This window comes from Diospyros lotus, chromosome 11, assembly GCF_014633365.1.
Source record: "Diospyros lotus cultivar Yz01 chromosome 11, ASM1463336v1, whole genome shotgun sequence".
NCBI classification, from domain to species: domain Eukaryota; kingdom Viridiplantae; phylum Streptophyta; class Magnoliopsida; order Ericales; family Ebenaceae; genus Diospyros; species Diospyros lotus.
Window position 1 is genome coordinate 27,344,437 of NC_068348.1, and position 25,264 is coordinate 27,369,700.

Sequence of the window (25,264 nt, forward strand, 5' to 3'; positions counted from 1 at the left end):
CTTTGATATTGTGATCACTTATTAATTACCATATTATTTAAAAGCTTAAGTATAAGGTTGAACAGTTCAGTCTCTAAAATACTGCAATTTAAGTCTTTTTATGTCCTACTTGCAAGAATTTTTTTCCCATTGGTTATTTGGATTTGGTTGTGATTTGATAGAGAAATTTCAAATGATGTTATAATTTAAAATATTTATGATATCATTTTTTATCCTAAATTACTTTCATTTAAAATTTAATAAATATAATAAATTTGTAGTCAATCGTTTTAAATTTGTTACATTAATATTTTGTAATAAATAAATAAATAAATATATATATTATATCTATGTTTATACTTACTATTATAAAAGTAAATACTATGTTTTGGTGTTATAAAATTATGCTAATAAAATATGTTTTTTAAATATTCTGTCTATTTTGTTTTAAAAATGTAAATAAATAACATTAACAAAATTTGCACTTTTAACATCTAAATAATAGCCGATTTCTAAAACAACTTTATCACTATGTCAAGATTTAATTTATTATAAATTTTAATTAAAAAATAAAAAATAAAAAATAAATTATAATTATTAAACATCATTCAATGATTTTTTTATTTTTTTTAATGTGGGTAACACAAATCAGCCCTCTAGTTTATAATTATAATTATGGATTCTATATTACAATTATGTTAATACCATATTTATTTATAATAAATGTTAAGGTATATATAATATTTAATAATACATAAAGTTTGAATTCTGAAAACATAATTACACACATATATGTATACAATCCTAAATACATATTGTGTATAGATATATATATATATTGTAATCGATGTAATGTATGTATTAAAATAGTTTAGTATGAATTCCTTTCATCTTTTTAATTGTAAATTATACTAGAACCCCTACATATGTATGTCATTTTCAAACAATAGAAGTGATATTCAAATGCTATCTTAATATTTTGGGGGGCCCAAATCCAATAAAATATTTTTAAAGTCAATTTTATTTTTATCTTTTCTTTTTTTATTTTTAAATTAGACTTAAACCCAAATCTAAATACAAATGACATCTAAATAAAAGTTTGAAATTTGAAATGCGAAATTGTGATGCATGTGCAAGGTTGAAGTTGGAGTTGAGCCATGTGGAATTATTGGTGGCGCAGGCAAGACAAAATGGGTGGGGAAAACCTTTGGATTTATGTACCATATTATTGGTACTCTTTGACTTACATCTTAAACTACATAATGGATCACAAATAATAAGAATACCCATTGCGCATCACCGTCTCACTTCATCGCGTCTTACCGTCTCGCAATGTCTTAGGTGAAGGGTATTTTAGTTATGCGTTTCACCATCTTAAATGAGAAGTATTTTAGACATTATAGTTATATTGTATAACTCGATATGTAAGTCATGATATATCAATAATATTTTTCTTAAATTTAGTCTCCCCAATCATAGCGTGTTGTCAACTTCTAGCCAACCTTCTGGTTATGAGTGGCTTGATTGTCTCTCTCACTTCGTATGTCTCTGCCTAGTACAGGAGCTTGGATAAGGCTGGTTGGATGGGCATTGCCAATGCCCATCCATGTGTTAGAGAGAGCTTCTTTTGTTCTTTTGTCGGCAATTCATGTCTCTGTCCTCGGCCTGCCGTCTTGCAACAAAACTGTGTGTGCATAGGTGAACCAATTTTCTTGAATTGGTTTGGGGTTATTGAGGTTATGATTGTCGAATGTTGATTGTTTGATTCCATTGTTAATTATCATTTTATCTAAAATTCTCAAGTTTCAGGGTATTTTTGCAAAGGGAGAGAGACAGCTCCATCTATGTCGGCTTGCTTTTTTTTTTTTTTTCAAACCATTGCAATAATTTGTTTGACAATTGCTTGATCATTTATGGCTCATGACCTTCATTAATTGAATTTATATGATTTAGATAAGAGTTTGATTATGTGCCACCTTGATTTGGCACATAATCACGAACAAAAGACAAGAATGATTGTTTAAGTCTTGACAGAGAGGATGTCATTTGATGGTTAAGTTGACAAAAATTCTTATAAAACTAAAAGTTATGAGAGTAGCGTTAAATTTTGTAACTTCGACTTATTACTTAGAATCTTTTTATACATTTTAGGTTGAGATTTACTACGAAAATGATGACAAGCATAGTTGGCCTCACCCGTATAACACAAAGAATTTCGTTTTACGAATTTGGAATTGAATTGAATTGATATTATTAAATAAGTGTGATTTATCTTGACTTAAGTTTATGAAAGTTTAGACTTAAAATGTCTATCTTTAATTCTTGGTATTATATTTGAATTTATGTCTCTTAAATCTTAGAAATTGCCTTGAGTTTAAGGGTTTAATAGATAGAAATTATCTTAGAGTCAGAACTTAATAGATAAGTTTTGGAGATCGTTTTTTCCTCAAGCTATATTTGTAATGATTATCTTTCTTTCTTTTCTTTTAGAAATATTTTAGTGTTTATCTTTTACTCAGATTAGGCTCATTTATCTTGTTTATCCTCAATAAATTTGAAAATATACTTTATTCAGAATATTAGGCTATGTTCTTTTTATTGTTTTTAGGTCATTTTTAGTTTTCAATTTTCTAAAACAATAAAAATGTATTTACTTTGTCATTTTTAAATATGCATTTTCGAAAACAAGAAAAAAATTTATAAAGAAAACTCAAAATAACAAAATATTATTTTGATTGTTTTCAGCCAAAACAATCTCTAAGTTCAAAACATAGAAAACACAATTCATTTTTCATGTTTTGGCTCTAAAAAGGAAAAAAAAATATTCTTAAATTTCAAACATAAAATTATATATTTATTTAAAATTGATAAAATATAATATATTTATATTATAATTAAAAACATAGGATAACATATAGTATATTATTAAGTATATTACACATACTATGTATAATAATATTTAATATAAATTATCACTCAAATGTTAGTAATTTATTAAATAAATTTATTATTTTATTTAATAATAAAATTTTATTAAAAATAGTTAATTTTATCATTTAATAATCAAATTTATTGAATAAAATATCATAAAATATTTTTTCTCAAAATTTAAAAACAAACGTTTTTTATAATTTTCTGTTTTAAAAAATATTTTTTTAAAATGACAAAAAGAATACATTTTTAATTTTTAGAAACTAGACTATCAAAATAAAAAATTAAAAATTAAATATGCAAAGAGAACGCAGTGTTACCTTTTGTAATCATTTGAAGCATTATCTAACCATTTGGTCTAGATCAAATTATAAGCTAATAGACTTCCAACATGGCCATTTATGTGATATGAACTTTCCTATTTCTTCAACATTGTCAATTATAGTAAATGTTAATACTATATATCTTTAGTAAAAGATTCTTTTATATATAAAAGGTAGCATTTTTCCAGACAAGAAAAGTCAAGCAGCGACAGCACATGCATAGGGTCCAACTAATTGACCATCGATGTCTATAATTGGTTCCATAACTGACTTCAAGAGGATCCATCAACCCTAAAGTCAATGAACCCATAACTCCTTGTGTGTGAATGGCATCCATTCTTTTGATGCCCTCCCCATCTTTTCACATATGCCATACCATAAACATTCTCCTACACAATTGCTCTAACCCTTTAAGGGAAATAAAGTTTGGTGTGGGACTATTTTGGGAGAAAATTTTGCTTTTATTTTTATTTTTTTCATCTACGTCTTAAATATAAATAAATTTTACCATAATTTTTATTTTTTTTATTATAGTTTAAACTAATTAGGAGTCCAAACACAAGGACATTAGTAAAAATTCATCATCTTGACCGGTATCCGCCAAACTCACTCTAAATATTGAGTTTAATCCTATAATCGTAGATTTCGTACTCAAATGGTCAATTTTGAAGTAAATGGAATAATTTTATTTAAAAACTTAAATGTGTGCATTTCTAAAGTCACATGTGTTTCTATTGTGTAGTATATTTAAAATGATTATTTGTTAAAAGAATATTTGATGTGGTTGTATAATATTGTCATCATACATTAGACATTAGAAATTGTATTATAATTATATATCTCTTCATAATATGTATTATTAGTTTATTATATCATATTTAAGATGATATTAAATATCATTTAACGTGAGTCAAATTCTTAAGTTTAAAGTGTTATTACAAACACAATTAATATACGAGCTTTCGACGACACTTGTTTGTTATTTATTTTGGCAATATTTGTTAAAATGAGTAAGATAAAATTGTATTAAGATAAGTTTGAATTGCTTTTCAGACTAAGATATGGAATAACCAAGATAAAGTTGAGAAATATTTTAAATTTTTTATTACATTATTTGTTATAAATTTTTAGAATGTACTAACGAATACATATATTATTTTTTCTTATTTATAAAATCCAAAATATACTTATTTGGAGAGAAGAGACAAGTATATAGGAAAAATGTCAGATAAGAAGTTACGTAATTTATTTTTCAAAGTCGTCGTATAAGTTTAACAAAAATATTAAAAAAAATAAAAGTCTAGAATATTTTTTATATCCTATCTTTTTTTTATCTATATTTTGATTCACGAACAGTACCTTAATAATATATTTGCACTTAATTGTCTAAAGATGACATCCACAATTAAGTTTTTTCTTTTCGCAACCGTTGGGCATAATGAGCAACCTCATTGAATGTGATAGTTATGCCATTAACATCTGCTACACTCCAAAACAAAATAAAAGCTCAAGTATGACTACAACATATTGGTTAACTCTGGTTCTTGTTAAGCATTGGTACATAGCCTTAGGCTAAGTATTAAACGGTTTGTTTCAAAAATAAAATGGATCTATATCTTTCTAATGGAAGAGGTATAAATGGATCATGCATCCATTAAAAAACAAAATAAATTTATGAAATGGTTAACAATATTCTAGAAGTAGAAAATAAATAAAGTGTTATTATTAAAATACAACAATAAATTTATTTGATTAAAAAAGTCATCATCAAACTGGTTGAATCTGGAAAAAGGAAAATAGTCAAAGGGTGTAGGGAGGTCCCCGCTCAAATACTTCGATACTTAAATTTGATATTGAAGATGATGAAAACCGTATTGAATCAGTATTAGAGATGTATATTTTCTAAAATAAGTGTCTATTTATTTATAGAGGAGTATGAAGTAATATGAAGTAGTCTAGAGTTAAGATTCTTACAGATAATGTCTATCATAACTTTGCTAAGATTAGTATTTCTACAGATAACATTTATCTTGACTTTTCTTAACCCTATTAAGATTAAAATTATTTTGGATAATATTTATATCTTATAGATGACGTTTATCTTTTTGAAAAAAAATTCAGATGTCAAAATTATCTAATTTGCAGGTTGTGTGGGACTCCTCTTACGTACGAAAAAATTTACATCTTTTAACTTAAAAAGTTATTTTAAACTTAAAATTTTTTTGATCTTTTAATAAAATTTTGCTTATAACACAACACAAAGCAATGGAACAAATGAAAGTCTAACGGGACTTAGAAAAAAAAAAAAAAAACACAGAAAGTCTATGGGCTTATTTGTTTGACTGTTTGTGGAAACTAAGATTGCAAGAAACCTATGTGTTTATTAATAATATAACTAGGAAGAGGAAAGACACACCCTAAACTAAAGGCATTTTAATAACTTTAGCCTTCCGACCTTAGACAAAAGACTTTGTCATCTATAAAATACTAGTTAACAAATACCAACCCACTGATTCTAGAAGACTCAGGAATCCTCCATATAATCTTAGTCTAATCTTGAGAAGAATGACAACTTACGTATGAGAGAAGATGGAGATCTGTTGGCTATTTTATTACGTTTGTCAAGTTTACGTCAAGGTATAGACTTATTGAGTTTGTTTTAATTTTATATAATTAACTCGATTGTAATTTATTAAAATAAGACTTCCTATGTCTTCAACTAAATTAGAGAGTGACCTAAGCATCGATGTATACTAATGATATTCCAGCTACAGAACTAATTCTAAAATATACATGATTTATATAATGGGATATATATGTGATATATTAATACAGATGCTTATTCTTTACTTGCTAATTGAAAAAGTAAAAAATTAACCCTAAATCACTTTAGTTGAGTTAACAAATACGAAAATCTTATTTACATGCTTAAGTTTGACACTTGTTGTAACATTCTATATTAATATCTTGTATATTTGTCATTGTTTTTGTTTAGATATAATAATAAATTTGTTTGTTAGTGGGAGAGTGTCTCGATTAGAGTCTGCAGGTGATCTACAAGGAAGAAATCAATTAGAGGCACGGGTGAGCCTTCTGCATGAGTCATCTGATGCTTAAGTCAGTATCTTGATTTGAGAGTAGAATAAAGAGTGAGTAGAACTGTGGTCAATGTGGAGTTCTAAGCATTCCTCAACCAAAGAGGGGTTTTCCTATTTATAGAAAGGAGGATACTAGAAATGTCATATTCTTCGACAAGCATATTGGAGGTCTTTTCGAATTTATAAACAAGCACATTAAAGGTAGGTTTGACTCTTTTTTCATGATCTCGTGTGAGTAATATCGAGAGATCTTGTCTCTTGGGATCTATAGTCTTCTGAAATAGTCTCTCGCATTGTCTAGAAAGAACCTCTAGGTCTAGAGATGTCCCACAAGAGTATTTTGAATAGGGATTTTCTTGTGATTGAGTGACCTACGAATCTCTCCGAAAATGGTTCCTCGGTGACGTTGAGAGAGGCTTCCAGGAAAGGTCACTTGGGTCTCTCAATATGAAGTCAATCAATCTCTCTAGTCTATTAGCCACACTAGTCTCTCGACCACTCAGTCTATCAGCAACTTAGTCTCTCGGCCATTTAATCTCTCAATCACTAAGTCTCTCGGCCACTTAATTTCTCCCCTCGATATGACATGAATAACATGGTGAGTATGCTCATTATTCAAACTAGGAGTTCTCTTATCATCTCTTCTTCTCTCATCCTACCTATGATCCTGTTGTTCTTGCCTTTCAAGCCTCCATTCCTCCTTTGAGGCTCTTTGTCTCTCTTTCCTCTGCCAGCACATATCTGCATAATTGGCCTTTTTGAATAAAGGCCTCAATCTGATTTTTCAACTCCTAGCACTAATATGTTGTGTGACTGTATGTCCCATGGTACCTATAATATGCCTTCTTGTTCTTTTTCATGGATCAGTCAGTCTTCTTTGGGAGAGTGATTAGGTTAATCCCTTTTATTGCAACTAGGCTTGTAGACTTTTTTGGCTCAATAAGCCTAGTATAATGGTGGAGTTGCAATCTGTACTATGTCCTAGAAGATATCTCCGGTTTCCTAGCCTTATCTTGCCTCTGGCATGTTCATTCATCTTTGTCTCTTTCTTCAACTTTCTATCTTTCTCCACATTTATCCCAACAATTCTCCTTACTTCAGATTACAACATATATTTGTTGGTTGATATAAATAGATTTGTCAGGGTCGTTACTTGATCCAAAGCTAAAGATTCTTGTAGAGGAGTGGATTGTGTCCCTTAGAGCACGACTACCACATCTATCCCTAGTTATAGGTCTCTTATTTCTAAGGTTGCATTATGGAACCTGTCCACGTATTGTTGAAGGGTCTCCTTACCGCTTTAACGAATATTGAGAGGTAAGTTATGTCCTTCTTCCTCTAGTTGTTGATTATGAATGCTTTGATGAACTCAGATCTCAGAACTCAGATCTCAGTTGTTCAAAACAAGATATTGATTATTCAGGAAAGCCATTAAACCATGTCGAATGATATTGTTTTGTCAATGTCAAGTGGAAGACTCAGCACATAATTTCATCTTCCCAGCCATGGAATAGCATAAGGGATTCATAATTTCATCCCTTTACCTGAATATGTAGCCAGCTGGGCCATTTTGAACTTCCTGGGTAAGGACTTCTCCATTATAGTTGGGGCAAAGAGAATCATTCTCTTGGGTTGATCCTTAGATGTAGGTAGCAACCTTTTTTGTTCTAAAACTTCTTCAATCATTCTCCTCTTGCCAGTTGTTTCTTAGACATTAAACATCAAATGATTTTCAACCTAATGAGTCCTCCTCAGTAATACTCTTGGGGGAACTCAATCTTCTTCTGTAGACATACTTTTCACAATCTTAGGGTACTTTTATTTATGAGGACTCATTCGATTTACCCTAAGTTGGCCACGGGCTTATCTTTTCTCTCGGTATTGGGCAACCATTGGGTAAGTTTGGCGAGGAGAGGAAGTCCGTGAGTAAGTCTTATGAGGAAGGGGATATCACGAGTGAGTCCTTTGCGGCTTTGAGTGAGTGGCCTCTAGGAAATGGCTATCTTCTTGTATTCCTAAGAGAGGGATAGAGTTTGGCACCAGCTTCTTCAATGTCACTGGTAGTGCATCGTGAAGGATAATGTTTTGTAGCAACATTTCCATCTCTTGAGTGCTTGCATGGCCTTTTCATGTCGTCGTTGGAGGGTTTCGTATTTTACACGGGAAACCATTAGTGGAACTGGTTCGGACGTGCTTGGGAGACTAGTAGGATGAGTCTTTTGCAAGATCTGGGAATGAGTCTCTTATTAATATTCGAAGGGGTGAAAGAGAGTCTCTCGTTATGATTTGGTGAAGCGAGAGAGGGTTTTCCATTGAGGTCTAATAAAGTGAGGGAGGGTCGCCTGTTGAGGTTTGGTATGACAAGAGAGGGTCTCTCGTGGCCTTAACTAATTCTCGTGAGATTGAACCCCTGCTTCCCTTGACTCTGTCAATTAGTTATGCTTTTTGTTTAGGCCATCATAGACTGACTTTTGGCTTTTCAATCAATTTCCCACAGACTGCATCAATAGTTGTTGTCCAGATACAACAATAAATTTGTTTGTTAGTGGGCCCTTCGATACTTAAGTCAGTATCTTATTTTGAAAATAAAATATAGAGTAAGTAGAACTGTAGTTAGTGTAGAGTTTTGAACATATCTTAATCGAATGAAGAATCTTCTATTTATAGTTATGAGGATACCAAAAATGCCACATTTTTTAGCGAGCATATTGAAGATCCTTTTGGATTTATAAGCAAGCACATCAGACGTAGGTTTAACTCTTTTTTCATGATCTCGTGTGAGTAATATCTGGAAAACATGTCTCTTGAGATCTATAATCTCTTAGAAGGGTCTCTCACATTATTTGGAGAGAGGCGGCTTCTAGGTCAGAATGTCCTCCGAGAGTCTCCTAAATAGGGGTTTTCTTGTGTTCAAGTGACCTACAAAGCTCTCTTGGAAGAGTCCCTTAGTGACGTTGAAAAAAATTTCCAAAAAAAATCACTCAAATTTCTTGGTACGAGATTAATCGGTCTTCTCAGTCTCTTTACCACTCTTGATGAGCCAGTCAGCCTCCTCCTTAGGCATAACATTTGTATAAAATATAAATGTATAAAAATTAAATATTTAAATAATATTTTAATAATAAAATATTCTATTCTCACCCTTGTAATATATTATACTTTGTGAAAATCTCGGCAACAGTATCATCAAGTTTTTATTTGTGGGAATGCTAATTAATTACTATACTAATTAGCAAGCGTCCTTGAACTTTCTTCTCACTAAAATATATGCCAACCTTTTATTTTTCTATGGAAAAGTCAAAAAGTGATTTGAAAAATATGTACCCACAACAGGGCCCACCTCTCAAAAAGGCCAAAAATTGAGAAAAAAAAAATATATATATTTAATCTTGCTGTACCAAATGGCACGTTTGTAGCTTGCACTTTCGGTTTCATTATTTGGGCCAAAGATGATCCTCATCTTGGCTGTGTCAATAATATATGACTATTTCTTTCTTTTTGTATAATAATAAAAAGAATATTAATCTAACAAAATGCTGCATCTAGCTGTACTTCTATTACTATAATGCAATGGGTCTTGGTCTCGTAAGCCAGGACGGCCGTTTGGTTGGATAACCGGCACCTCTCCAAACAAACAAACAGCTTAATTAATGGAATAATAATTAATTACACTATAAATCTTGTGGTATACGGTGACAATTTAGGGTGTTCGCGGTGCAGTTTGGTCGGTTTGAATCATTTTCAGCACGTCAAACTGTTAGTACGATTTTTCAACCAAACTAGACCACGGTCTGGTTTGGGTTTGGCCGGTCTGAATCATTTGCGGTCTGGTTTGGTGCGGTTTACCGCGATTTGAAATGATACTTAAAATCACTAAAAAAGATATTTAAAAATGGTAAATAAAGACACAAATATTGATAAATAAAGACAATTAAATGTAAATAAATAAGAGCAAAAAATAAAAATAAAATAGTATAAAAAATAAATAGGATGAGCCGCCAATTATTAGATTTTTATAATAATAATTTTTTTTTATAATTTTTTTTATTATTTTCTTGGACGGTTCGATTTAAAATCGAACCGCAAACTGTCCAAACCGCAAACCGCGCGGTTTGGACATAATCCAAACTGTTTTCGACTGTCAAAAAAAAAAACTTCGATCAGTCCAGTTTGGTTTGGTTCGGTTTGGTCGATTTTCACGATACACCAATTTTTTTGAACACCTCTAGTGATAGTAATGTTTGTATGTAATAATTAATTAAATTCAACCTTACATGTAAATTGTAAATTTAGAAAAGTGATCGAGCAATTGATTGAGTTTCGGATGAAGTGTCAAATTTTAATTGACTTACTAAATATTAAAAATTTACTAAAACGCACGGTAGGTTTGGGACCCCAGTGGGATCTACCAACTTTGTCCCTAAATTTATGTGCGCTTGACTAGTTAGTGGATTCTTACGCGCACTTGATGTGTCACTATATATACCTTCAAAGATAGGGTAAATAATAGCGTAGATTAATGGAAAAAAAAAATGTTGAGATATTATTTTTTGGGTCTTTAGATTCTGTGTTCGACCCCTGTTCAGGAGATAATTCAGCAGACCATGAGCGATCTTGAAAAATGAAAAATACTTACCGCCCTCACGTTTGCAGTTGTGTTAGGGGTCAAAATCTGCCTGCTAGATTTCCTGATTTACCTCTTTTGTTGAAATCATCGGGCCGAACAGTGGGGGACACTCGTAATAGTGTATTAACAAAAAAAAAAAAAGATAGGGTAAATAGTAAAAAAATTTAAAATTTTTCATTAATTCATAAATTTATCTAAATATTTTAATTTTGATAATTTATCTCAATTAACTCAATTAATTTTAATTTTATCTAACTCATAAAATTAATTTGAGAAATATGTATCATTACTAATATGACACACCACATGTTATAAAATATATATGAGTGGGAGCCACATGCATATCTATAAAAAAATAAAAAATAAAATTATACATGTAATTCTCATTTATATGTGTATATGTAGGTTACATTCTTATATTTTTTTTTTTATGACAAGTGGATTGTCACTTATGTAATGACACATGTCTTTTAAATTGATTTTAGGTGTTAGATAAAAATGTATCTAATTGAGCCAATTAGAATATAATTGATAAAATTAAAATATTTGGATAAATTTATAAATTTGTAAAAAATATTTTGAGTTTTTTTTACTATTTACCCTAAAAAATAATTGATTAGCAAGACTTTCAACATGTTAAAGTCTAGTTGCACTGTAGAATCGAGTACATAAATTCTAATTTATTAATCATATCAATTTATTTGGTCATATTTTTCTTCAACCCTATTAAAACTTTATGTCATAGCGAAGTCCCCAAAAAGTCTTTGGTGATTTTTCTACATTTTTTTTACCTAAAATATTGTTTGATTTTATTTATTTTCTCATATATATATATATAAGGGTTTAGTTGTCTTTTTCACATGCAACCAAACAACCTTAACCATGCCTTAAATATCTTATCTTTAATAACTTAATTTTAAATTTCATCTTTCCTTATACATCATGAAATTTTTATATCCACTATATTTATTATTACGAACAACTTAATTTTAAATTTCATCTTTCCTTATACATCATGACATTTTTATATCCACTATATTTATTATACATGTCACATATGATCTTTCCTTACTAACCTATATTTTGTACCATACAATGTGGTTTTATAATCGTTTACAAAGTTGTTTCTTTTTATTATAACAAAGGTTAGTATTTTGTATAATACAAAGTGGTTTTATAATTGTTTATAAAGTTATTTTTTTATTATATATGTCAGCGTTTAGAATTAGTCCACCGTGCATGATTCTTAAACCCGCAATGAGATATTAAGTGCAAATGCAAAGAGGAGGAAACGAAATAGAACGGATATAGAGAGTTTTTTACGTGGTTCGATTAGAACGATGCCTACTCCACGACTGTTCTTTGGTTATTTCGGGAGAATAATAATATCTCATTCTTCTTGTTCTCTCTTTACGATGGTGTTTTTGACCCCTATTTATAATGATGGGTGTTTATAATTGCATAAAATATAAAAGTATAAAGATGATATTAGGGGGGGACAATGTGTCCTTATCATCTCCATAAAATCGGGAGTGGACTCCACATTATCAGGGATTTTGGGGTGCCTCAGATAAAGTAGGTGGGTCCTTGCCTCTGGTTGGTCCGCAATCTTGTTGTTATGTGATGTGAGTAGTTTGATCGGCGAGCTAGAAGTATCGTTGGGAGTATTGTTGAGAGCTCACTTAGTTCCGCGATCTAAGTTCGAGTTTTAATGATGTGTGACTTTGTTCTGATGAACTCGGGCTTATTAGGCTTCAAACGATTGGGCCGACCTGTTGGATCGATTTCAGCCCATAAAAAATAGTCCAAAAAATATCCATAACAATATATAACAAAATCTTACACTTATAAAAAATACTAAATATAATTTTTTAAATAAAGTCGAGGTGTTTAGGACCATGAGTCATGAAAAAAACTATTTAGGTTACTTCTTAAATTTAAATTAGATAAAAATTTATGCTACCTCATCTTTCCAATAATTATGAGTATATGTGAGCAACTAATCCAAATCAAATTACATTGAATCAAGAAGCTTTTCATTTGAAAAATGAAGATTGACCCACCCATCACTGCTCTTGTCTTGGCCGATTGACCCACCGACCCCATCGCGTCTCTCGACTTAGCCTACCGACCATTAGCCACTCTAGCCAATGGATTGGATGCATATATTTTATGTGCACTTATTTAAGAGATAAGGTGTGTGATTGTAATAAAATTAAAAATTTAAAAATAATTAATTTATTTTAAAATTAAGAGAGTAAAATAAAAAAATTTTGAGGACATATTTATTACTTATGCAAAAGAAAAATGTTGTGGATGGCCGGGTGAGAAGTGAGGACGAACGTCTCATTCTCATTCCCATCTCCATATGATCCGTTCCCATCCTACCCCTGCCACTCCATCCGGTCCTCCGAGTACATCCGCATGTCGCGTAATCCAATGCCCTTCAAAGCACACGCACGTGCATTCCCTGTAGCTCCACGCGCGCGCATGTCACCCACCACCCACCGCCACTAGGGCGCTTTCGTAATTTACCGCCGCTCCCTGGGCCAAGACCTTTCACTTTTGACCAAAACAGGATGGTGAGGTTCGCTATTCATTTTTTCATCTCATAAATCCTAATACTTAATTTTTGAACGTGAAAAACGTTTTCTAATTTAAAATAAAATAATTTTAATTATTTTTTAAGACTAATAATTAAATAATTAATAAATATATTTATTTTTAATAAGATATATTCTTATATTTTATTTTTAATTATAAAATACTTTATTCTGTTAATGAAATTCTACAAATCACAACACATTTATTATTAATTAATAAAAATATTTTATAATAAAAATTAAGATGCAACAAGTGCGCAATCAATACATATTAGCATTATTGAAAAAAGTTTGGTGAATGATTGGACTCCCAAATTCAATTAGGGTAAATGATTTGTAAAATATTTCAAAATATGTGTATTTAATACTAATAAATGAAAATCTATAGATGTTTGAATAAAGTGTAATTAATATATATTGTCTAAAAAATAAATATATTTACTACACCTTAACGAGTGTTTTTTTAACTTGACCCAATGTATTATTAATTAAATTATGTGGATGTGTAATTAAATAAAAAATAAAATAAGAAATGCAATTATATATAATAAAACGTTAAAAGAGTAATATTAAAAGTCATGTCTCCTCATTAGAGAAAATATAATTTAGAGAAAATAATAACACATGATTTTCTTAATCTTCTTTAACGAGGAGACGTCACATAATTAGTGACACTATTATTGGTCATGACTCCTAACATTATTTAAAATTAAAAGCCATGATTGTTAAAATAGAGTGAAGAAAATTATTATTAAAAAATTTAAATAAATGAGAATAAGAGTAATAGGGCAGTTGTGATGTGGGTTGATTAAATGAGAGAAATTTATACTAAAAGAAGATAGAAAAATAAAAAGAAATTTAAAAAAAGATAGTGTTAATTGTTATATATTATTTTTAATTTTTAAATATTTTATTAATTAATTATATATTTTAAAATATAATCTATTTATTATTAACTATTTTAAAAATAAAGTACAAAGAGATATACTTATCATATTATTTTAATTAATATTACTTGGGATGTTTGCATTTGTGTAACCTTCGATATTCATGTTTTTGATTAAATTAGGAAAATAAAATCGTAGATTGGACTTTTGGCTGTTGTGCAGAATAAGAATCGAACTCTCAATCCATTAAATTGACATTAATATATTATTCATCCGTTCGATCTACGTCCTAGGGCTAATTCTTTTAAACATAAAATGAGTGATCACAATTTCTATATTCAATAAAATTAAGATCCATGGTTGTTATTTATGGTATCAGATGCATTTAGAAAGGAAGAGAAATTGCAACTGCCCTAACCACATCTTCGCTCTATTAATTAATAAGGATGGTTGCAGCAAATGCGTGTGAACCGCTTGCGTGTCAGTGTCACGTTCATCTGTGTCCTCTATAAATAACCACTCACAGCCCATTGTATTTCTCCCACAAGCTCCCTCTAGGGATCTCTAAGCTCAATTCAATATTTAGATAGGGTTTCTCCTCGCTCGCTCGCTCTCTCTCTCTCTCTCTCTCTCTCTCTACATGTGCATATAAAATATGTGTGTGTGTAGAGGCGATATTGTTGCGGCGGTCTCTAATTCGCTTGGTGCAGGTCGGGAACTGCTTCGCCGTCGACGGCGCGTGATTTGTGCACGAGGTGGGACGAATTGGATCCCGCCTTGCATCAACTGAATCGGAGACCGCGGTGAATGTGACAGCCGGCGGGCATGAGAGACGAGCATCTGTCAGATCTCGGATTCATTCATTTCTAGGTTTGGATTTGCTTGATTCGTATTCAAATTTGGATCTCTAGCTGTAGATTTGAGCACATCTGGTGTGTTACCGGTTTGTTCTTCAATTTTATGTGACGAGGAATGGGAGTTGCAATTTGAGTTCTTGTTATGTTAGCGGAGAGTATGTTGGTGCTGATCTGGTCTTTCCCTTCTTGGCTGTGTGGCTAATTGGCTAAAACGGAGTTTTTAGTTGTGGTTTCCTAAAAAGTTCCGTCTTTACAACTGTGTATATTCTTTTTCTATGAATTCTTAAGTTGATCCATTTATGGTACGTTCCTTGCAATAATTTATGGTGACGCTTAGAGTATAGGTTGATTTTGAGGTGATTAGTTGCATTTGTTGTCTGGTTGCCTAGAAACTCAGCTATTGTCCTTTTTTTTCCTTTAATTTAATCTAGGATTTATAAGCTAGCATAACTAAAGGTTGAAAATCATGGCTAGCTGCATTCGTTTCGATATAGGTTTATTCATTACTTTCGTGATTCTCTGCTTAGACTGTTGGTTGAGGTTGCTCTCTTGATCTATGTTTCCTTGGGTCATTTTTGAGCACACTTGGAAGTATACCTTCCTAACTGTGGTATTTTCCGGATGGGGAAACATGTTGGAACTTACATGGAAATTGGGGGGGGAAGACTGAAGTTGGAAGGTACTGGCTTGTAAATGATGTGCCAAGTACAAAAGTGCAAATTGCTTTGTTATACAATCTCGTAGTTTCACTGTACTCATAGGATGTCTGTTCAATTGGGATGATTATGTTTTTATTTTCTGGTGTTATGATGTTTTTATCGAAGGAAAAATTGTTCTCTCGTCCAATCTTGTACAAAATGTTTTACTATTCCCAGGTTCAACACTTTGGGGTCCTAACCCCTGTTCCTTTGACTATGATGTGGGTATTCTAATCTTCATGATTCTGAACTTCATTACCAGAAGTCAATTGTCCTAAAATCGCAAGAAGTATGAGCAGGGTGGGGAGCTGAATTGATTTTGGTACAGTCCTTGGTTACCTTCTCAGCAAATTCATAAACGCTGCAATAGATTAGCAACTGAATTTAAATACATGGTTTAGTTCCTGAAGTGATTTTCTTGTATGAGAAATTAATGCAATGCATTGTGCACTTGATAAGTGATCAGGCACAAGGGTTATTTATACGGATTGAATATGCAAACATGTGTGCTTCATATGATATGACCAAGGATAAAAGCTTTCAACATGGGAAATCAAGTTGTACGTAAACATGAGCAACACAGTTATGGATCTCAATTATTTGATAGAAGAATTAAACAAGAAACAATGCCAATGCTTAAAATGTCATTGTTTTGTGACTGAGGCACAATATTGATGAATGATTGAATCAATACTAAATTCCAATCAAACTACAATGATCACTTCATCTGATAAGTTGATTAGACCTTAATTCTCAATGATCATGTGTATATATAAACACACACAATATTAAGTCTTGCAATGAAGATGGTGATGATATGTTATAGTTATAAAATTTATATAAAAGGGGCATCCCAACTGCTAGAGGTTCCCAACTTTTCAAGGGTTGAGAAGGGTTGTTTTTGTTTGTAGCCTTAACTTTGTTGTGCAAAGAGGTTGTTTCCACAACTCAAACGTGTAACCCACAATAGAGCAACCTTACTGTTGCTACTAAAGCTTCCCCTTAGCTACAAAATTTAAAATTTTTTAATTACTTTATTATATGTTTCCATTGATGATATTGACTTCTTATGATGCTGATCCCGATCCACCATCTCCCTTGATAAAGTTTTGCACTCAAAGCTTACTTAGTCTGTCACTATTGGCCAAGAAAGCTTTTACGGTCTTCTCATTCTCAGTCAAGTAATCAAAGACAGAGACAAGAGTAACTTTATCAAAACCTTCTACTTTCATCACCATTTCAAATAGAACATCAACATTAAATTGTTATTTGCTTAGCTCTCGAATTGCCATAGCTATTTTTTTTAACTTCCACAGCTAGGATTGAAGCAGTTGTATCCTCAAAGTTGCAACATTTCTTTCTGTGAATTCTATTTGCAAAAGGTACATTAGATGATGATGTTTCTTTTGTTTTTTTGTATCTCTTGGATGCCAACATCATCATAATGTTATTTGCTATAAAATTTAAGATTTTATAATTACTTTATTATATGTTTATTTTTAGGTATAATGTTGTAACATTTACTTTGTGTATGATTATGCTTTAGTTATGCAATAATATACTTTTATAATGTGTATTTTTTATTAAAATGCAAGTATACCAATTGTTCCCTACAATGTTTAATTATTTAAAGGATGAGCCTTGGTTGTAATGATAAGTTGTTTCCTTGTGATTGGAAGGGCATGGGTTCAAGTTGTGGAAATAGCTTTTTTGGAAAACAATACGGAGAATACCGTGTACAAATACGACCATCCCCAACCATCCAAAGCTAGGAGTTTCATGCAGTGGGGCCACCCTTAATTTTTTACTTATTTATATTGTGTGCATGATTATATCCTTAGATAAAAGCACTTTCTGCTTCATTGTAACTTGGAGCTCGCAGGTTCAAGTGAGGAAAACAGCCTCTTTGTTAGGCAACGGTAAGGCTGTGTATGATTGTCATTCCCCAGAGCTCACAATCCAGGAGCCTCATGTACTGGCTTCACCTTTTCTTTTTTAAAAATAAAAATACTTATAATTATATAACAATATTAATATGTTGTATTATCATGAACCTTTTCATATCAAGATGGTGTTGGAACTTTATCTCATCATTCTCTCATTAAAGGGTTCCAAGAAAGCATCCGGCTTAAAATTTTGCCGTATTATTTTTTTGCATTGAAATGTATTGCCAATGTGACTTTTAGAAGTCAATTGACATTACGAATGTCGTACCACACCCTAACTTGGTTTAGGATTAAGTGCAGTTGATCATGACCATCATATATTTTTGAGGTAGGACAGAAGAATAAATTATAGGACTTAATATTGTTTATTTTATAAGAACAATATTAATAGACCTTAGCTGACTCCACACATAAGAACTCTCACTCATGACTTTAGCTGAAGTGATTCTCTTGGCTTTCACGTGTTGGGCATGCTGTTAAGGGAGTGCTAGGTGGTTTTTGGTAGGTACCAACCAACATGTGGCTGACATGTCGCAGTGCATGTTGTGTATAGCTTAAGTTTTGTTTTGGCCAGATATGGTGTAAGGGCAGCTGAAAGGCCATTGCAACTCTAGGTGAGGGGACTGGTTAAACCAATTTAACTTGGGCACGTTATGGTATCGGAGCCGTAGACCTCTTTTGCAGTAGAGGCATCGCACACATAAGAACTCTCACTCATGACTTTAACTGAAGTGAGGTTCTCTATTTGTGTGTATTGGACATCCTATTAAGAGGGTGCTTGGTGGTTTCCAATAGGTATCAACATGTGGTTGACATGCCATAGCACATGCTGAGTATGTCATAAATCCCATTTTGGCTAGATATGGCGGGAGGACAGATGAAAAGCCACTGTGATTCTAGGTGAGGTAACTAGTTAAACTGGGTTAATGTGAACTCGTTATGATTTAAATGAAATTCTTGCTCCAGAATCATCATACAGTATATCATTCTTATAAATTCTCCTAAGAGCTTTGGAACTCAACAATTTTAGCAATAACCTTTGAGAGTGCACTAGACATATCTTTATGAAAAGGAAAAGGTTATTCCTGGGTCAAGGATGGTAAATAAAATCAAAACAAAATAGTGTCAAATCAAACGACGTCTGGCATTGGTAGAGGGATAAACACATTTGCTGTCAAAATTTTTCTGCTTAAGAAAGGATACTATAGAGTAAAAAATCCATTGAAAATTACACACTTGATTTTCATTCTAGATAACAATCTCTGGGGGATTCAGAGAAGGAGATAAGGATTATTCTTCAGGGCCGGAGGAAAAAAACTACATCCTTTCACTTTGCTGGCCTAAGTTGGTAATCCAGACCACATGTGGATGACTAGCATGCTTGTGTACCTATTATGGCAGGTGCTATTTGCTCTTTGTGCTTCATGTCATTTTTGTAATGATCTTGTAAAACCTTGCACTTGTTTTTGATTTTTGCTTCTATAAATAACTAGCTATAATCTTACTTGAGACTAGTAATACTTGTAAAAGAATTGTTTGTGATTTAATTGATAATAACGATGATGGCATACTTTTCTGTTTCTTATAGTTTCTTTATTCTAATTGGTAATAATTCTTATACCCCTTTGCCTTTTGCAATAAGTACTTTGTACATAACATTATATAGATATATATTTTGTCTATTACTATGATTGACACTGGTACTCCTTAATCCATTCTGTTTTCTAGTGTTATTTTGGTTTATCTACTTTCTCGTTATAGACTCTGAATAAAATATCTTGACTGTATCATAAATCCTCTTTCAATTATAAATTGAGGTGAGCATTGAACGAGCCTGAAACTGTCTGACCATGTTATTCAGTCATCCAAATTTATGAGAACTTACCTTTTATGGAAATCATGATCTGTTGAACATGTGCATTTAAAGTTACTATCTGTAAACATAATAACCAAAGGTAGGTGGCCGATGGCCAGCACACAAATGTTTGGATCTTTTTATCATGGACTAACTAAAACTCGTGCTAAAATTCAGCACTTGACCTCATCTCTGAATGCAACAAATTACATTGTCCAAGTGTCATCATTGAGGATCTTTTATGCTGCCCATGAATAGCTCCTGATCTGAGTGCTCTAGAACAAACTTTAATGCTCCTGAACGGTGGAGAGGGTTCTTCTTTCGCTGTCAGATTCATTTACTACTTTTAGCTCCTCACAGCAGAGATGGTGATAGAATTACCTTGTCCTGAAGACTTTCTTGCAGCAGTCACTTACTCGCTTGATGCAGCTCGGGTGCCTCCTTTTGGGTGACATCATTTAGGGCTCTGCCTTTAATCTGGGCACCCGGTTTGCATCAAGCAAGTTGGAGGCTGCAGTGCATGTAGTAGTAGCTGGGCCTGAAAATTCAAGATCTCCAATTGTTGAATTGAACTTTTATTGTCTTTTGGTAGAAGATTGAGTAGATGACTCAATCTTTGGCTATTGTTTCTGCGCAAAAAAAATGAATTTCTTCTGATCTGCTACTGGAAAATCAGGGAAACCTGCAGTTCTGTTGCCTACTTGATGCAAAGTTTCCTTTTGTCTTTCAGTTCTATATGTGCGAATGATTGCCTTCCGTTTTCAAAATTTCTTCCCTAATCTGATAATATCAAGGTGTTCTCTCTCTCTCTCTCTCTCTCGTTTCTTTACTTTCTTGATTTGATTATTCCACTATTTGTTTTCCATTTTCAATTTTGGAATAGGTTTCGTATTGTAGGTTCTGGCATGGTATCTTTGGGATCTCCAACATTTTGCAGGGAGCTTGCGTTTCATTTAAGCAGATCTGGAAGATTTTTGTTTTCTTTGGTTAAATATACAATAGAATTTTAAGCCTAAAGAATGAGAGTTCAGTATGCACGGAAACTGAAAAAATTCCCAGTAGACTGTTGTAGAGAAGTTGTGCAGACTCGTGTGCTGGCCAGAGTTGATGGATTTTGGATCTTTGTGAAGTTAGTGAGCAACATGTGGACATCGGGTTTGTCCTGTCTTATATACCAAATATCAACATCAGGTTTGTCGTACTTAAAAAAAAAAAAAAATCAGGTTTGTCGCATCTTGTATACCGTTATGCTGTCCCTCGTAGCTATAGTTGACTGGATGAGACAGCTGGTTAATGTTCTGCTGAAGTAAACCATGCGATTACCAACTGATTGCAACAAGGCTTGTTGCTGTTGAGATTTTAGTAGATTAGATCTCTCTCATCCAGATTTAAATTGAGTTGACGATTCTGATATAGTGGTCTCTAATCAGTCAATAAAGTTCTGGGTCCACATTCCTTACCACTTTTAAGTTATTATATCAGTTAATTTGGTTAATAAATGACTTGGGTATAGTGTTTGCATCAATTAAAATCCACATGGAAGTTAAGGATGCATGTTTGGGTTGCATGTGAATAATCTTGCTTGCCTTGTGGTGTGAAGATCATTCAATTGCTTCATTACCAGCTTTGGATTTGTCTTGTGCGTTATATCATTCAAATAATCTATGTTAGGGGTCTGTATTACATTGTCTCCTCTGTAAGTTACTTATTGGCACCAGAATCCTGGATTTGCGGATTGGTTTCATACTCCTATTTGCAATCTGCTGAAAGCAGAAAGCGTATATAATTGACTCTCACACAAATAAAAACAAGCAATTTTCTTCTTTTTCTTTCCACTTGTGCATTCTAGTAGTTTATAACTGCAACAACAACAGTAACAAGCCCTAAACCTACTGGGTGAGGTTGGCTACATGAAATCTAGATCTAGACAAAGCACACAAGTACTTTGTTACTGGAAAATGATAAAACCCTAGTGTATAACAAATTGGTACCTATGTCTTAAGGCATGCTAACTTGTCTTTCCAAAACGGTGAATTAGAAATCCTAGTGATCCTATTTTTTTTTTCATATTTATTCTTTTTAAATGTTTAGGAGTTGAGCCTCATTTTCTGGGAAATATCTTCTTGTATAATTTAGTTGAAACAATAAACTAGATTGTGTTATTTCATTAGATATCTAATTGCCAAAAAGGAAAATAGCTGTTGATATGCCCTGCAAACTTGGAGCATCACGGGACCTAAAATAGTCGCAAGACATGGACATGAAGCCCTTTTAAAAGTAAATTGAATTGGAATAATAATAATATATATAAGTTTTCCCATTACATTTCAGGACGTTTCATTGCTCCTTTAGTTGTTTATTGGTAGCGGGCATTTCAATTTTACCTCATCCCTATCCCGGCCATATAATTATGTCTTAAGAAAAGAAGTTATTAGCAACATTGTTTGAGGTATGAGACACAACTTGTTTAAGAAAAATATATTTAGGATGCCCTTAAAGTCTACTGGTTCTGGAATGTTGGGAAAAAATATGGAAAGCCTGCCAAGGTATTTGGACTGCATCTACGTTAATGAGGAATATTGCCAGAATAACAGGTTTTATCTAATCAATTCAACCCACATTTTACCAGTGACACAGTTAAATCCTATTGTTCTAACTGGTTTACCTAACTCTGATAAATTTTTGCTCATTGTATGTCAAATACTCTATTTTCTCTGGTCATTGAATCTGAAAGTACTGTTAATAAAAATCAGGTGTATGTTCCCTCAATTTGTGCATGCATGCAGCCATGTTCATGTACTGTGCACAAGCAACAACTTCTTCTGTATTTTCTTTTAGTTGTGCAAGCTTATTTCATGTTGGCCATCTCTTTGGCAATATCTCTTCACCTTGCCTCCATGCTCAACAGCCATTTCAACTTACACTATCAGAAACCTAAAGTTTTCCCCATATTTGATTCAGAAGGCACTCCAACATGGGAGGAAGGTAACAAATGGAGTTTTTCCATTGGGCCTTCATCAGCTTGGATGTTGATAGACCCGAGCTGATGAAATTTGAGCAAGGGATTACATGTTGGAGGTATTAATATTATTGATCAAGGTGATGAAAAAGGATGCTGAGTTAGTGAATTGGAATTACTGTATGGCCACTGGCTTGTGCATTACTGTGGCTAACAAACAATTTGAGGTATGCCTCCTTCCCCTTTATCTATCTGTTATCCGATTATTATGCATGCACATCTCAGTATACAGTCAACTCAATTAGCGAGATGACAGCAACGACTTGCATCTTATGGAACTTGAGGTTATAACAAGTACAATTTGATGTTATAAAAGTTTTATTTTTAACATCCTTTGGTTATCACATTAGCCCGTCTGATTAGAATTATACTTGTTAATGTTTCAATGGGATTTTGAACTTGATGTGGAACTAGTTTCTATTTTTGTCAACAAATTAAGCTTGTATGTTTGACTAATCCATTCTCCTACATGTGGAAACATCACTTTGTGGGATTTCTATTGTTATTGGGTTTTAAAGGGTGATTGGGGCTACAGATTTCAGTTTATACGTAGTGCAAACCTTGCTAGTAACAGTAAGGTTTGTCTTACTAGTAGGTCATATGTTCAGTTTAGAGATGCCTTTTTTACTGGGGCATCCCATTGGGAATGGCTGGTTGCTATATATGGGAATTGTTGCTCATGTTAGACAGCCCTCGAAGCTGCTGCTTCACAGAGACTCATCATTCAACAAGATTCCATGCGAGAGAGGCCAGATTTTCTCTGGTTATAATGCATATGGGATATTGCTTATTTAATCTGGGCAAATCTTGCTGCCTTACTGGAAGTATGTCTTGAACAAACCTCGAGAAATAATTTGTGTGGTAGGATCTAGTCATTTGCATTAACTTGTTTGTCAACTTTGCTGCTGTCACAGGATTTTGACCTTTCACTATATTTTCTTGATATAAAAAAGGTTGAATATAAAAATGACCCTTCTCTGATCCTCGCAAAAGTAAGGAACCGCATCTACTAGAGACACCCCTTTACTTGTTATCTTAAAAAAAGAACACCCCTTTACTACATTTTCAAGTAGTAAAATCTGAAAAATAATATTCTTACAAATACAAATAATTTACATGTTATGATGTGGCAATGTCATTTTTGTAAAGATGGATATTAATTAGTTGCATTATTCTGCTAAAAATTTAAAGAACATTACCCTTAATATCTCGTATCCTCTGTTACCATCTTACCATAGCTATCCATTCTCTATCATATCTGAAGTGTTAGTGATTTAATTGATAACAGTGACGATGACATGACTTTTCTGTTTCATATTGTTCCTTAATTCTAATTGATAATATTGCTAATGCTTTTCTGCCTTTTGTAAGAATTACTTTGTTAAAAATATTATATCATGCTGTTTTGTACTTTACTGTGATGGACATTAGTACTCCTTAAATCCATTCTGTTTTTCTAGTATTAATTTGGTTTATTTGTCTACCTTCTGACCTCTTTTAATTGTATACTGACCTGAGCATTAAATGAGCCTGTGACTGTTATTGACCATTTTATTCAGCAATCCAATGTATTTCATGATTCTCTGAACATTTGCATTTGAACTTTCTGTGGTTACAGATAAATATGATAAGCCAAAGTCATTTAAAGTTCTGCCTTTCGCAAAAATTATTGATCTTATAATGGAATCTTAACTCAAACTTGGGCTAAAATTCAACACTTGATGTTTACACTCTACTTCCTGGTCCTCGTAGCAAAGATGGAGATAGGAATTACCTTGTTACTTTTTTTTGCAGCAGTTTCTTGCTTGGTGCAGTTTGGGGCCTGCTTTCTGGTGACGTCATATAGGGCTCTGCCTTTGATCTGGTCCACCATTTGCATCAAGCAAGAGGGAGACTGCAGGGAGGCATGTGCTTGCTGGGCCTGAAAGTTCAAGGTTCAATTCAATTGTTGAAATTAACGTTTTCTTGTCCTTGATTTGGTAGAAAAGATCTAGTAGATGACTCAATTTTGGGGGTTGGGGCTGCTATTGTATCTGGATAAATCTTTGAACCTTTTACAGGAGAATTGGGGATACCTGTAGTTTTGTTGCCCATTTGACACAGAGCTGCCTTCTGTCTTTCTGTTCTAGATATGACAATGATTGGCTTCCAGTTTCAAAAATGCATTGCGTGATTTATAATATGCACTATTGTCTGATTTTCTGTATCCATGAATGAAAAAAAAAAAATGTGAATTGTACTGCATCACTGATTCTCTTGAAATTGGCCACTCTTAGGAATTGCCATTATATGCATTTCCTTTTATTTTTTGAGGTAATTTTAATATCTTACTTAATTATTTGACCAGCCAAATGTTGATAATTAATCCCATAAGATGCTATAAAGCATGAACACTCCCTAGGTGTTGTCATTTTGTTATCTCTAGCATGTCGGCCATCCCG

The 25,264-nt window shown here is 32.6% G+C and overlaps 1 long non-coding RNA gene across 1 annotated transcript; it reads left to right on the forward strand.

The window, feature by feature from the left end:
• The first annotated feature begins 14,970 nt into the window (after positions 1–14,970).
• LOC127813154 (uncharacterized) lies at positions 14,971–24,984 on the forward strand. Its single transcript, XR_008026077.1, has 3 exons — positions 14,971–15,318; positions 22,766–22,990; positions 24,621–24,984. It is a non-coding gene; the product is annotated as an uncharacterized LOC127813154 (long non-coding RNA).
• The last annotated feature ends 280 nt before the right edge of the window (positions 24,985–25,264 follow it).